Source organism: Pseudophryne corroboree, chromosome 6 (genome assembly GCF_028390025.1).
Source record: "Pseudophryne corroboree isolate aPseCor3 chromosome 6, aPseCor3.hap2, whole genome shotgun sequence".
Lineage (NCBI taxonomy): Eukaryota > Metazoa > Chordata > Amphibia > Anura > Myobatrachidae > Pseudophryne > Pseudophryne corroboree.
Window position 1 is genome coordinate 525,710,631 of NC_086449.1, and position 16,648 is coordinate 525,727,278.

General features: G+C 45.1%; 1 pseudogene; it reads left to right on the forward strand.

Annotated features, from left to right (window-relative positions):
• Positions 1 to 7,215: 7,215 nt before the first annotated feature.
• Positions 7,216 to 7,335, forward strand: LOC134936961 (5S ribosomal RNA; annotated as a pseudogene).
• Positions 7,336 to 16,648: the final 9,313 nt, after the last annotated feature.

The following is a 16,648-nucleotide window of genomic DNA, read 5'->3' on the forward strand; positions in this document are numbered from 1 at the left end:
TCTGTTCCCGCAGTGGATATCACCTTGCATCAGTTTGCCAATATCTGGAAGAGCGTACGATCAGCTCTGCTCAAGGCATCGTTCAGGTACAAGAAGTTTGCGGATAAGAAGCGTCGAGCAGTTCCTGCTCTCAAGGTGGGTGATCGGGTATGGTTATCCACGAAGAATTTGAGGTTAAGAGTTCCCAGTATGAAGTTTGCACCTCGCTATATCGGTCCTTTCAAGATTGAACAAGTCATCAATCCTGTTGCTTACAGACTCCAGTTGCCTCCCTTCTTAAAAATACCCAGGACATTCCATGTTTCCCTGTTGAAACCGCTGATCTTGAATCGGTTTCATTCCTCACTTCCTCCAACTCCGAAAGTCCAAACTCAACGAGGCGTTGAGTATGAAGTGGCCAAGATCCTGGACTCACGTCACCGTTACGGTCAACTACAATATCTTATTGACTGGAAAAGTTATGGTCCTGAGGAACGTTCATGGACCAATGCTTCTGATGTCCATGCTCCTGCCTTGGTCCGGAGATTCCATTCCAAGTTTCCTCAAAAGCCAAAGAAGTGTCCTGGGGCCACTCCTAAAGGGGGGGGTGCTGTCACGATCCGGGTATCTGGACGCCATTTCTTACCCATCAGATGCCTCCTAAGGCTGGCTCAGCGCTCCAGGACCGGATTCCATCTGTTATCCTGATGTGTACATTCCTGTATCCTCTCCTGTCACTCTGGGACGCTGTCACAGTAAACGCCATATTACACCTGGCATGGCGTCTCCCGCGGCCTCCGCCGCCGTCCCTGAACTTCTGCATGCAGAGTGTCTGAGTGGCGATTACGTCAGCCGCGGCCTCTGCTGTGTCCGCGTGGTTGGATGTGCATCTGTCAGCCTGGCGCCTCCTGTCTCCGGTGGCCGGCGCCGCCATTACTGTTTTCATTACCACATGGATTACAAACCAAACTTCCCTCCAAGTGTCTGCATGGGCGCAGCCATCTTGGATTCTGTCAGCTGATCATTTCCACCAATCTGTTCTCAGTATTGATAATCTGCATAATTGCCTAGCCAATCCCTTCCTTGCTGCAGGTATAAATACACTGTGCCTGAGCAAGGAAGGCGTCAGTGCTTTGGTTGTCAAACCTATTCCTGTTTGTCTCTCTCCTGTGATTGTCTTCCAGGTTCCAGCTCCTGTCTCAAGACTTCCACCATAGAGACCCGCACCAGCATTCCACCTGCGGTGTAGCCTGACTCTCCAATCCATTGTGGATTCATCTGTTTCCAGCTACAACATTACCTGCTTCCAGCTCAGCTTCCAGCAGAGTACAGCTTCCCTTAAAGGGCCGGTGTCCTTTCTACACTTTACCACTCTCCACCGGTATTATTATTTCTCCGCTCTCAAGTTCTACATTTCAGTTCATATTTCATCGCTCCCAAGTTCATTTATTATTTAACTGGTTCCAGCCAGTATCCACTCCGTGCTAACAACAGTCTGGTTCCAGCCAGTATCCACAGCAGCTGTTTTATCTTCAGCAACCCAGCTTTTCCTGGAACACCAGCTGGCACAATCCTGGGTTATCTCCATTGCTACAGTCGGGCCTGGTAAGGACTTTCCATCTAGAAGATCATAAGAACTATCTCACACTACCAGTGCCCTGTGGCTCCTGCCATCCTGTAGTACCCAGGAACTGTATTTATTCTTTGCTGACTTTTACGTTTTCTTTTACTGCTGCTGTGTTGCGGAGTTGTCATAATAAACATCATTGACTTTTATCCAAGTTGTCGTGGTCACGCCTTCGGGCAGTTATTATTCATGTTACTTACATGTCCAGGGGTCTGATACAACCTCCCAGGTTCCGGTACATCTCAGCCCCTACAACTGAGGCTGCCTCCCGTCAGCTCAGGCCCTCAGTTGTGACAGAGATGGAGCAAATCTGTGTGGGTGCGTGGTGTACGCCGACACCTGATTGGATATGTGAAATTAAGTGCTAAGATGAACTTATTACAAAAGATTAGAGAACAGACAGGGAATCTACCCATGTCTGCCCCTATGTCACAGAGACCTTCAGAGTCTCACAACGCTCACTATCCAAAATAATAGACATCGACACGGAGTCTGACTCCAGTGTCAACTACGTTAATGCAAAGTACAGCCAAGACTGGCAGAAAAGTATTCAATATATGATTATTGTAATAAAAGATGTTTTGCATATCACTGATGACTCATCTGTCCCTGACACGAGGGTAGACATGTTTAAGGGGAAGAAAGCTGAGGTAAATTTCCCTCCTCTCATGAAGAAAAAGAGCGGGAATCTCCAGACAAGAAGCTGCAGCTTCCCAAAAAGAATTCTCAGGGAGTATCCTTTCCCTAATGGGGCCAGTATACGATGGGAATCTTCCCCTATGGTGTACAAGACATTGACACGTTTAACCAAAAAGGTAGCACTGACCTAACAGCTATCCTCAGGGATCCTGCAGATAGCATGCAGTAAAAGTACTTTGAAGTCCATTTTACACACATTCTGGTACACTGCTCAGACCGGCGATTGTGTCGGCATGGGTTTATAGCGCTGTAGCATCGTAGTCAGATACCTTATCAGCGGAGGTTGAAACCCTAGATAAGGATGACATATTATTGTCCCTAGTATATATATATATATATATATATATATATATATATATATATATATATTTATATGTAAAAGATGTTGTCTTATATATATATATATATATATATATATATATATAAGACATGCCCAAAGAGACGTTAGTCTACTGGGTTCTAGAGTCAACGCTATGTCGATTTCTGCTAGACTTGTCCTGTGGAACATGCAATGGACAGGTGATGCCAACTAAAAGAGGCATATGGAGGGTTTACCTCACAAGGCTGAGGAATGGTGTGGAGAAGGGCTCTCGGACCTGGTCTCCACAGCTATAGCTGGTAATTCTGATCTTTTGAAAAAAGAAAAGTGACTGATTGCGCTATTTCTCCAGGTGCGTATATGAATAAAAACACGTGTTTTTCACTTCTCTGGTGTTTATTTTAGTACAAACGTTATATCTCATACAACAATATAATAAAAAATTAAGTATGCATACTCATTAGGGGCACATTCTAAAAAATTATTTTATAATAATAAAAATGATGATATTTCTCTGTTTTAGACATCCAGTGCTCAAATCTATCAGAGACAATTAATAGTTACACTCCTGGATTAAAATGCAACATGATTTATGTATCCACAACGTTTAAACAGTTTACTGTATATATGTGTTACAGTGTCAATGTGGATTACAATACGTGGGTAGGACCATTAGAAGCCTGAAGACCAGGTTTAGAGAACATCGGCTAAACATCTTAAAAAAGTACCCTTTTCACAGTGTGTCTAGACACATTACAGAAGAACATGGAGGGTGTATTGAAGGCCTCACAGTGATAGGAGTACAACATATTAAAAACACAAAAAGAGGGGGAGATAGGTTTAGAACTTTGAGTTCTAAAGAAGCTTTTTGGATCTTTAAATTAAAAACCATTCATCCTTATGGATTGAATGAGAATATTGACTTTGAATCTTTCATGTAAAGGGATTAGATGGAGACATATATAAGTTCATTCATTTTTTATAGATAGAACCCCTCGGAAGAAGAGGGATATGTATAAAATAGTCCTCATTTTGAGAGGAAAGGACAGACTACCTGTAAGCTTGGAAATTAGATAATTATGCTGAAATGTCTCAGTTGTCTAGTGGATTCACTGACCACTTAGGACATATTAATATTAGCTATAATAATGAAGAAACAGAAAAGTGGTTGAAAAGTGAGCAAGTGAGAGAAAAGAGAGAAAGAAAAGTCTAGTAAACAATTTAAGAATTATTTAATTGCGGGTGCCATTTATCATTTTTCTTTCACATATATGTATAAAAAAAGTAGTTTAAAAAGAAAGGATCAATCTTTTGGTAAGAGTTGTTTTATACATTATATAAAATAACATCATACAAAATATAGAATAAAGAAAAATCTACATTAAATATAGGGGACGCTGTAGCCGAGTGGGTAAGGTCGAAATCCTTATATAATTATATGTGGAGTTCGAATCCAGAGTATGTCAGATATACCTACCTATCAAAATATATAAACGGGTTTGCTATTTGTAATTAAAATCCTTTAGCTGAACATTTTTTTGTGTTTATTATGTTTATTATGATATATAAAATTAATAAATCATAGTCTTTATGGATGACGAGCTCGATGAGAATAGATTAAAAGCTGCACTAAGACAAAAAAGTCCGATAGCTAATCGGGCTAAAAATGATTATAGAACAAAGTTAAACATATGATTAAATGTGGGGTTGGTCTGTATGCCATACGGGATGCTGATTACAAAATGTTTACTCTACTAATGAGAAATGTTTGTTTATCAAACGTAAGGATACTCCGCTATATAGAGATTGTTGAATAATGGAGTTAAGATACATCATATAAGAAATAACTCAGAGGGATATTGTGAATACCTAATAGCTCAATGAGTAAGGTGTTGGTTTACCATTAGTGAGGTTATGAGTTCGATACTGGGGTGGGTTAGAAATATGAGATAAGAAGTGGTGGATGTTTAATTATAATTTTGTTTTATTTATTTATTTATCCATTTGTTTAATTTATCTGTCAATTCGGAATGTGGTATATGAGTAATTAAGAATATCTCTCCTTGATGGACACATATATATATTCTCTATATCAAACGTATGCATTTTTTAATAGAATTGATAATAACGATCAGTGCTCCAGTTGTAGCAATTAGAGCAAAGTGCACATAGCAGAAAATTAGAAATAGAATGCACCTGTGATTCAATCTGGACCAATGGGAGGAACATCAATCAGGGTGGTCAGGTATATAAAGCCTTGGAATTTGAAAGTACATTACTCTTTGAGGAAGCACCTGTGTGCGAAACGCGTTAGAGAATTGCCTTTCACCCTGCCAAGTGATCAGCGACATTGTTTGGGATCAACCCTGCCGGATTGGGAGCTAAGGACAACCAACGAGACCTCCTACACACGTGCCGCTCCAGCTGAACTGCAATCAAAGGAGACGCGGCTAGCAAGGTGGAGAGTCTATTCTGAAAATTGTCCACATACAAGCCGCCCCACTCACGTTGAGGGTTAGAAACCATCCAGCACCGCTACCACCACGGAGGACGGACGGGGAGAAGGAAAGCAATAAATAATACAATTAACAAATTAGCGCCTGGATCAGGGTTGTTAATTCTGATCTTTTGCCTTATATTCCCTCACAGACTAAGAAAGCACGACATTATCAAATGCACTCCTTTCGGTCGCAGAATAACAAAAAAGTATGAGGAGCGTCCTTTCTTACCAGAGGTAGGGCACGGGGCACAGCTAGTTCCCAGGAACAGAAGTCCTCCCCGGTCTCTACTACATCCACCGCAGGATGCGGGAGCTCCGCTAAGGGAATCCGTCCCAGGGGGAGCACGGCTTCGACTCTTCTGCCACATCTGAGTTCACTCACAGGTGGATCCCGGGGCAATAAAAATTGTTCTCAGGGTTACAAAGGAATTCGAAAGGTGCCTCCTCGCCGGTTTTTCCTTATCGGACCTACCGGCTTCTCCCCCAGAAGGGGAGTTATATTAAATACAATTCACACATTGTATCTCCAACAGGTGGTGCTCAAGGTTCTCCTCCTGCAGCAAGGAAGGGGCTATTACTCAACCTTGGCTGTAGTTCCGAATACGTACGGTTCGGTCAGACCTATTTAAAATTAAAACCTCTGTACCTATACTAGAAAAGGTTCAAAATTAAAGTGGAATCGCTCAGAGCGATCATGGCCAGCCTGGAAAGGGGGGATTTGATGGTGTATCTAGACATAAAGGCTGCATACCTTCATGTTCCCATTTATCCACCCCATCAGGCGTACCTGACAATTGCGGTACAGTATTGTCATTGCCAATTTCAGGGTAATTGGCAGAAATGATGGTGCTCCTACGCAAGCAAGGAGTCACAGTTATCCCATACTTGGACGATCTCCTATGAGGCAAGATCAAAAGAGCAGTTGTTGAACAGCGTGTCACTTTCGCTGAAGGTGTCACAGCAACACTGCTAGTTTCTCAATATCTGGAAGTCACAGTTGGTTCCTATGACTAGTCTGCCCTTCTTGGGTATGATTCTGGATACGGACCAGAAAGGGGTTTACCTTCAGATAGAGAAGGCCCAGGAACTCATGACTCTGGTCAGGAACTTTTTGAAACCAAGACAGGTGTCGGCATCGCTGCACCCGAGTCCGGGGGAAATCATTCCCTTCGGCAGGTTTCATGCGAGGTCTTTCAAATGGGACCTACTGGACAAGTGGTCCGGGTCACATCTACAGATTCATCAGTTGATCACCCTCTCCCCCAGGGCCAGGGTATCTCTCCTGTGGTGGTTGCAAGATGCTCACCCTCTATAGGGCCGCAGGACTGGATCCTGGTGACCACGGACGCGAGCCTCCGAGGTTGGGGAGCAGTCACACAGGGAAAAATAAAATGTCCAAGGCCTTTGGTCAAGTCAAGAGACTTGTCTTCACTTCTTGGAACTAAGGGCCATATACAATGCCCTACGTCAGGCGGAGACCTTACTTCGCGACCAACCGGTTCTGATCCAGTCGGACAACGTCAACGCAGTAGCTCATGTAAACCGCCAAGGCGGCACAAGGAGCAGAGTGGCGATGGCGGAAGCCACCAGAATTCTTCGCTGTGCGGAGAATCATGTAAGCGCATTGTCAGCAGTGTTCATCCCGGGAGTGGATGACTGGGAAGCAGACTTCCTCAGCGGACACGACCTACGTCCTGGAGAGTGGGGACTTCATCAGGAAGTCTTAGCACAGATTGCAATTCGGTGGAGACTGCCACTGATAGACATGATGGCGTCCCGCCTCAACACAAAGCAGAATTATTGCGCCAGGTCAGGAGACCCTCAGGCAGTAAGCTGTGGACGCCCTAGTGACACCGTGGGTGTTCCGGTCAGTTTCTGTGTTTACTCCTCTTCCTCTCATACCCATGGTGTTGAGGATAATAAGAAAAAGAGGAGTGAGACCAATTCTCATTGTTCCAGATTGGACACGGAGGACCTGGTATCCAGATCTGCAGGAAATGCTCACAAAGAATCCGTGGCCTCTTCGTCTAAGACAGGACCTGCTGCAGCCTTTTCCAAATCAAGGTGACAAATGAAAGGGTCAGCTTAAGAAATTTCGGACATACCCCACTGGAGATGCCCAATCTCTTCCGATCTTGGAAGCTAAGCAGTGGAGGGCCGGACTAGTACTCGGATGGGAGACCACCTTGGAACATCCTGGTACTGCAAATAAATTTTGCTACCCAATCTAAAAGTCCCAAATAAGTACTCGGACTTTTATGACCTATGATTCAATTATCTGCAATCACCCTTTTCACTTGGGATTTTTTTGCAGTAAAAATGATGGTCATATACCTATGTGACTGACACTTTTGAGACTAAAGGTGATTTTCTTCTCTTCCTTTTATGAGAAGTTCAGCTTCTCCGGCTCATAATACATGATAGCGATTTTTTGCTAATTATTTACTTCAAATTATATAAATATTTTGCATAGTAGTCTTGTATCACATACACTTCTTCCCGAACTCCAACAACTCTATATATTCTTAATTAGGAAACTATTAAAATTATGATTTTACCAGTTTAAAAAATATAGATACACTATAGTTCCTCTGAGGTAGAGTGCTCCCAAAAAAGAGTCTACTTCTTTTTCCATTTTTCTTTATTTGGAATATTGTTCGTTAACATATTTTCTGACTCATGGGAGCACCACTGAATGGTAACTAAATAATGTGCAACTGAAAAGATAAAAAATCTTCCTATATGCACAGTTACCGCAATTCGAAGCAATTCTATAACACAAATTTCAGTTTCTCAGAGGACGTTTTTCAGATTTCTACTCATACTAAAAAATTATTGCTAGACCAGTGCGGTTCCCAAAAACTCTTTATTTGAGCCCTGTCTGTTCCCAGACTTACTGCGGCTGCGTTTGACGGCATGACGGTTCAACGCAGGATCCTAGCGGTAATGGGTATTCCGGAGGAGGTCATTCCTACCCTACATAAGGCTAGGAGGGAAGTGACATTGAAACATTATCACCGAATATGGCAAAAATATGTTTCCTGATGTGAGGCCAGGAATGCTCCTACGGAGGAATTCCTTTTGGGCCGTCTGCTTCACTTCCTTCAAACTGGAGTGAACTTGGGCCTAAAATTAGGATCGATAAAGGTTCAAATTTCGGCCTTATTCATTTTCTTCCAAAAAGATTTGGCTTCTCTTCCTGAAGTACAAACGTTTGTGTAGGGAGTACTGCATTTTTAGTCTCCTTTTGTACCGCTGGTGGCGCCTTGGGACCTTAACGTGGTGTTACGGTTCCTTAAGTCTCATTGGTTTGAACCACTTAAGTCAGTGGTGTTGAAATATTTCACCTGAAAGGTGGTCATGTTGTTAGCCTTCACTTCGGCTAGGCGAGTTTCGGAATTGGAGGCTTTTATCACTAAAAGCCCTATCTGATTGTCCATATGGATAGAGCGAAATTGCGGACCCGTCCTCAATTCCTGCCAAAGGTGGTCTCATCCTTTCATATGAACCAACCTATTGTCGTGCCTGTGGCTACGCGTGACTTGGAGGATTCCGAGTCCCTTGATGTGGTCAGGGCTTTGAAAATTTACGTGGCCAGAACGGCTAGGATCTGCAAAACAGAAGCACTGTTTGTCCTGTATACAGCCAACAAGGTTGGCGGCCCTGCTTCAAAGCAGACTATTGCTCGCTGGATCTGTAACACGATTCAGCTGGTGCATTCTACGTCAGGATTGCCGTTACCTAAATCGGTTTAGGCCCATTCCACTAGGAAGGTGGGCTCTTCTTGGGTGGCTGCCCGAGGGGTCTCGGCACTACAGCGGTGCCGAGCTGCTACTTGGTCGGGGTCAAATACCTTTGCAAAGTTCTGTAAGTTTGATACCCTGACTGAGGAGGACCTCCTGTTTGCTCAATTCGGTGCTGCAGAGTCATCCGCACTCTCCCGCCCGTTTGGGAGCTTTGGTATAATCCCCATGGTCCTTACGGAGTCCCAGCATCCTCAAGGACGTTAGAGAAAATAAGATTTTACTTACCGGTAAATCTATTTCTCGTAGTCCGTAGAGGATGCTGGGCGCCCGTCCCAAGTGCGGACTTCTTCTGCAAGGCTTGTGTATAGTTATTGCTTACATAAGGGTTATGTTATAGTTTATCGGTTGAACCGAGGCTATGTTGTTGTTCATACTGTTAACTGGGTAGTTTATCACAAGTTATACGGTGTGATTGGTGTGGCTGGTATGGATCTCGCCCTTAGATTTACAAAAATCCTTCCTCGTACTGTCCATCTTCTCTGGGCACAGTTTCCCTAACTGAGGTCTGGAGGAGGGGCATAGAGGGAGGAGCCAGTGCACACCCAGAATCCAAAGCTTTCTTAAAGTGCCCTATCTCCTGCGGAGCCCATCTATTCCCCATGGTCCTTACGGAGTCCCAGCATCCTCTACGGACTACGAGAAATAGATTTACCGGTAAGTAAAATCTTATTATCTATCCCCGTTACGACGCTACCATATGGGAACGTCGGAAACACACTTTTGCCCAAGATGCCACCAGAGTGAGGCTGACACATATCATTGTTTGTGGACATGCCCAATTGTACAGTATTTTTGGCATCTCATTAGGAGATATGCGGAGGCTAATTTAATAACTTATGTGCCCTTCACCCCCGAATGGGCAATCCTGGGTATTATTGATCCCACTCTTCGCATGCCATCGGAATGTAAAAAGCTACTGATAGCCCTTAGTGCGGCCGGGAAAAAAAGGATTCTACAAGGGTGGATAGATAGCGCGCCACCAGAGATACCACTATTTTTGAGTAAATTACATCATATATTCAGGATGGATTGGGTGGAGGCTATTGTTGATAGAGGTAAACAGGTAGACAGATTTTTCAATCTCTGGGAATCTTATATATCCACTCTGCCCCTTACTACACGGCTAAACATTCATAACAGCCTCAAGAACACTACATGGTACTTAACTAGGCTGGCTGCACAGGACCAGCCTCTATCTTTGGTTTAAGAACAGACAATTTTTTACGGCTCCCCTCACAGATACGTCCATGATATATAACACCGTCAATGTATCGACGATTTCTTCAATTATCATGCAAAAGTTTTTATAGTTTGACATATGTGAATGCGTTGTACGACTCCTGGCTATAATTTTTGTATGTTACTGTATATTAATTTCTTTGTGCATCTGTACTTTGTAATACGGTATCAATGATGTCTCAATAAAAAGTTTATAAAAAAAAAAAGAAAAGAAATGTGTACCTAATAAGGTAGAAACTGAGGGCCTAATTCAGAGGTGGACACGGAGGCCAATAATGTCAGTCTGTGCATGCATTACGTTGGTTGCTACACAAGGAAATTACGCACAGATACATTAATTTCTGGTGGGTATTTCTGGGTGGTAACATGGAGGGGGGGGTAAAAAGTCACGCAGTTGCACTGACCATGCATGGCCATGTTCAGACAGAGGTTCTGTGCCTCCATCTGGTTGGTTCAATCCATATGCACAGCTGAGGATTACTGCTGCAGCCGGTGGGCATCTCGGTAGGAAAATCATCGACCACTGCATTACCTTAAAGACGCAGTAGTGGCTGTGGCAAAATACGCAGTCACGGCTGCAACTGTGTCGTCCCCGGAATCAGGCCATGAGTGTATATACAGACAGATGGAGTGATAGTTACCATGGGAAAACTTTGGAGGCTTACCTTATTGGCCATTATTTCTCAGGACTCTATGCTGCATATAGTGGCGCCGAGAGAGGAAGGAAGAGGGTACAAATTACCTGGGCCCAGGTCTGATGGAGGGGCCCAGTAGGGCCTCAGGTCCCCCCTTACCTGGAAGCAGCAGCTGCAGATTCTCTTCTGGCCTGCAGTGTGGCCAATGAAGTGCTTAAAATAAAAAATAAAAAAAACTTGTTTTTTTTCTAAGGGTGCATGGCCATGCCTCCTGTGATTAGGCCATGCCCCCTGAAAGGCACCTAGGCCCAGCTAGGCTCTCTACTGCCCTGGCAGGTAGGCATACCATGCTCCTGTGTGTGGGTGCTTCTCGTGTTCTAGACACGCCCCAAGCATGCTGTGGTCACATCCCCTCCTGGGGTGGGTGGGGGAGGGGGCGGAAGGGGCCCAGAAAGTTGTTGTCCTGGGGCCCAGGATTTCTCTTGGCAGCCCTGGCTGCTGATCCCAAGGAAATCGATAATTTTTATTTGTAAAGGTATCACAGTTTTAGTGATTGACCAGCAGAGGGAGCAATTAATTAACCAATGCAGACAACAACATACTGTAGGTACAAGTTATACCCCTTTAAGACATAGGGGTAATTCAGATCTGATCGTAGATGTGCTAAATTTAGCACGTTTACGATCAGTTTCTCAGATATGCGGGGGATGCCCAGCACAGGGCTAGTCCGCCCTACATGCCAGTCCCTACCCCCCCGCACAGGTGCAAAAGCATTGCACGGCAGCGATGCTTTTGCACCTGGCGAGTAGCTCACTGCCTGCGGTGGCTGCATGACATCACACACTGCCCACCCCCCCCCGCATCGGTACGGACACGCCTGCGTTGTCCGGATCGCGCCCCGCCAACGGCGTTCTAATGCAGTTGGCATGCCCTGCGACTGCCTCTGCCTGTCAATCAGGCAGAGGCGATCGCAGCCCTGAGATGCTTTTTGCATCTCACTGGGCTCCTGGGATGCACACGTGCAGTGCGCCCGCTGTGCGAGCGCACTCCACAAAGGGTCTCAGACTGCGATTGCTGCCGCTGCAGCATCAATTATTCAGCATCAATTGCAGTTTTGCTAAATTAGCAAAACTGCAACTGCTTGCGATCGCTTCCAGCACTTGCAGCATGTATTGGTTGGTGTGCCAGTCCCCAGTGACGGTGCGCTGCTGCACAGGTGGTACGGTAGCTACATGACCAGTCATGGCCACAAAAACATACATCTGCTTGGCCACACTGTGCTCCTATCGGAACTTATGTGGCGGTTCACCCCCAAATGGGGTCCACTTTGCCGACTGTTACTTGATCTCGGGGGTTAAAACTGTGGATACAGGATTCATCACTACTGACATCAAACCTGGCCAGCATGTTGCAGTACCAAGTCACCTGAGCCTTGCTCACTTTTCCAATATCAAGCGGTTGGATCCCGATGAGATGCGTATCTCCTTCTCTGACTAGGCCATGGTCACCCTGGCGTCCACCTCAACTATGGCCAAATGCCATCAACATTGCCCTCGGTGATGGCGCACACAGGTCGGCCGTAGTGCTCCTTGTCTTCCAGGGACCATCTCCCAAAATTCTGCAAGCCACTTAAACACAGTGGTTGAGACGGTGCTTCCTCCCCAAAAGCACCTACCAGTTGATCAAAAGTCTCCTGCTGTCGCAGACCACTCTTGTATTCATAGAAGATCATGGCTCTACAGAGGCCTCTGAGCTCCATAACGAGTTTGGAGAAGAAGTGAACATACTGACTTCTTTGGTGTACAGTGCTACTTATATACGGTTCTGTAGAGAATATATGTAGAATAAAATATATATAAGAATCAGACGTTGCTGTCAATTGTGTGACCAAGTAGCTATTTGGTAAGGAGGTAGTCAGTCTCCTGAGACAGTGGGGGTAATTTAGAGTTGATCGCAGCAGCAAATTTGTTAGCAGTTGGACAAAACCAAGGGGCTAATTCAGACCTGATCGGGTCTGAAGTGCGCAAGTGCCGCAGTGCGCCGGCACATGCCAGACAGTCGATGGCTGTCTTAGCCCTGTGATCGCCTTCGCCTGATTGACAGGCAGAGGCGGTCGCTGGGCAGGTGGGGGCGGTCTGGCGGCGGTTGGCCACCGTTTAGGGGGCAATGCAGGCGTGCCTGGACCGTTGGGGGGGGGCCGTGGCAGCTGCGTGACATTACACGCAGATGCTGCGACCTGGGCAGCGACGAGTAGCTCCCTTCCAGCATGCCGGAGCTGCGCTGGCTGGGAGCTACTCCTCCAGTACAAAAGCATAGGCGCTGTGCGATGCTTTTGTACTTATGCCGGGGGGGGGGGGGGGGGGTCGGGCCTGACATGCTGGGCGTCCCCCCGCATGTCTCAAGACTGATCGTAGATGTGCTAATTTTAGCACATCTTCAATCAGGTCTGAATTAGGCCCCATGTGCACTGCAGGTGGGGTAGATATAACATGTGCAGAGAGAGTTAGATTTGGGTGGCGTGTGTTCGAACTGAAGTCTAAAATGCAGTGTAAAAATAAAGCTGCCAGTATTTACCCTGCACAGAAACAAAATAACCCACCCAAATCTAACTCTTTCTGCAAATGTTATATCTGCCACACCTGCAGCGCACATTGGCCCTCATTGGCCCTCGAGTTGATTGCTCGCTAGCTACTTTTTGCAGCCATGCAAATGCATAGTCGCCGCCCACGGGGGAGTGTATTTTCACTTTGCAAGTGTGTGATCGCATGTGCAGCCGAGCGTTACGAAAAAGTTTTTAGCAGTTTCTGAGTAGGTCTGAACTTACTCAGCCCTTGTGATCACTTCAGCCTGTTCGGTCACGGAATTGACGCCAGATACCCGCCCTGCAAACGCCTGGACACGCCTGCGTTTTACCTACCACTCCCAGAAAATGGTCAGTTGACACCCATAAACGCCCTTTTCCTGTCAATCTCCTTGTGATTGGTTGTGCGAATGGATTCTTCGCTAGAAGCATTGCACAGCAACGATGCTGTTTGTACCCGTACAACACGCGTGCACATTGCGGTGCATGCGCAGTTTTGCCATTTTTTTAACTGATCGCTGCGCTGCGAAAATCGGCAGCGAGCAATCAACTCGGAATGACCCCCATGGTTTTGCCTAACTGCTAACAAATTTGCTGGTGCGATCAACTCTGAATTACCCCCAATATGAAGAATTTAGAATAAAACAGAGGTAAAAATATTTTGGAAACCAGGTGCAGAAAATGAAAAACTGATTAATAATATTATCTCAAACCAGGGAGCTAGTGGACAGTTCAATCAATAGGCCCTTGGCCCCTTAGAGATAATTATTCAGCTTTAGATAGTTATTACCGAAATAAAAAATTTTTTAAATGATATTTTATACACTTTTGGGGGTCAATTCATCATTCTTTAATTTCTACAAAAGCTCACCTCCTCCACTTCAGTCCCTCCTCCCCTCCAGGTTCCACGGCACCAGCATCCGCTAGTATCCACACTGTCTGTGGCAGAGGATGCAGGGAGGGAGAGGAGACACTGGGAAGAGGATGTACGGAAGGAGAGGAAACACTGGGGCAGAAGATGGAGTTAGGGAGAGGAGACACTAGGGGAGCAGATGCAAGGAGGGAGCAGACACCATGGGAGAGTATACGGGAAGGGAAAGGAGACACCAGGGGAGGGGATGTAAAAAGAGAGTGAAGACATTGCGTTGCGATCACTTTCTTAAATGTGATCGCAGCGCTGGGTGACACTTCTCATGCTGGGCGGCCCCCAGCATGAGATTTTTTCAGTAGCAGTTTTTACAATTTTGCGAAAACTGCTATTCATGCTGAATGAGGGCATAAGCACACTATTAGGCTTTGTAGTAATAGAGCATACAGTAGAGACAAATAGAAATAAAATAGTCTTTGCTTTGACTCCCTCATTCCTTAAAAGAAGATATCGATTGAAAGAGGGGATTGCTCACTCAAGTTAGTTATCTCATGAATAAATTCTATTTTTTTCAGGATTATGGCGCTAACACAGAGGTACATCACAAGTCCATTTTGCAGACATATCTTAATGTTTTCAGCACTGCGCATGCGTCGTAGCTGAATATACACATCTAGATGCATTTCCACTTGAGATGGGTCGGGTACAAAATCCCAGTAGACTGACCGCAGAATCCCGACGGCCAGAATCCCAACAGATCCCGCAAAGTATTTTCTCTCTACCCTTAATCCTAACCCACCCATCACGCAGCCTAACCCTAATCTCCCCCTACTGCAGCCTAACCCTAACCGTCCTCTCTCCTGTAGCCTAACCCTAACCTTCCACCTAGTGCCTAACTGTAACCCCTAACCTCTGGGATGTGTCGGGATTCCCCTGTCAGTCTTCAGTCTTCTGACTATTCATGATGGCTAGGAATACAATCCTATGAATAGGGGTTTAGGGAAAAACAACATTTATTTATTTCGATGCACAAAAGTCTCTAGTAGTGTGTATACCACTTACATGTCTTTTCTTCTTTGCTCCCTCTGCCATATCACAAACTTGACATTATCAACTGTAGAAGTCCAAATAATTTTCACACCAGCCTAATAACATCCCCTGCTGTTGGCAAGATGACGTGGCCAAAGGCGCACATGAAGTAGACATTTTCTCTGGTCCTCTAAATGTGATAGAAACTTCAGGACAAGTAAATGCCATCAGGGCCGGCAACAGAAATCTTGGGGCCTGGTACAGTGATATCTCTGAGGCCGTCTCAGATTATATATGTATATTAAAGTGCAACGGAATTTGCTGCGCTATATAAGAAACTGTTAATAAATATACAGTATATACTGTATGTGGGGCTGGCTAACGTAATGGCAGGGGCCCCCCGTATGTCTCCCTGTTATAGATTTATCCACTAAGCTAGTTCAGCCTGGTGCTGGTTCTTAGAACATATGGAGAGTCCATGCAAATTTTTATCTCCGCTATTTTCCAATACCGGACCAGGCTCAGAGGCTCAGGGTTGGCTATTGATTTTGATGAAGGGGACACCACACATTTTTATTTTTACATTTCAACTATTTCTATAATTGTAAGCATAACAAAGTCTGAACAGTTCATAGTGATCTGCGAAGTGCTTTTCCCAGACTCTCCTGCCACAGGCAGGTCTGTCGTTTAGATGGGTTTGGAGCATACTTGCCTACCTGACCCTCTCCATGAGGAAGAAAATGCTCTGTTCCTGGACTTTCCTGGTAATGTATGATTGCCATCACCTGTGGTGAATCACCTTTCTTATCAATTCACTAGCTCACCACAGGTGATGGCAATCATACATTACCAGGAAAGTCCAGGAACAGAGCATTTTCTCCCTCATGGAGAGGGTCAGGTAGGCAAGTATGGTTTGGAGGCAGTTTTCAAAACCTTGCTTGATAAATCCAGGATGTCTATTCTATTCTTTCTATGGCAGAGGTTCTCAAACTCTGTCCTCGGGAGCCCACACAGTGCATGTTTTGCAGGTAACCCAGCAGGTGCACAGGTGTATTAATTACTCACTGACACATTTTAAAAGGTCCACAGGTGGAGCTAATTATTTCACTTGCGATTCTGTGAGGAGACCTGCAAAACATGCACAGTGTGGGGTCCTGAGGACCGAGTTTGAGAACCTCTGTTCTATGGTCTAAAACGTGAATGGTACTTTGATGTTCAAATTTGTATTCTATTCTAAAGTGTGCTTTCTGGGCAGTTTTTCAGTGGATTTGTGCTTAGTAAATCGACGGGTTGCAGAACTACCACAAACTTCCAAGTTATAAAAACAGCCACTTAGATTTACACTATATTAACATTATTTTTTCAT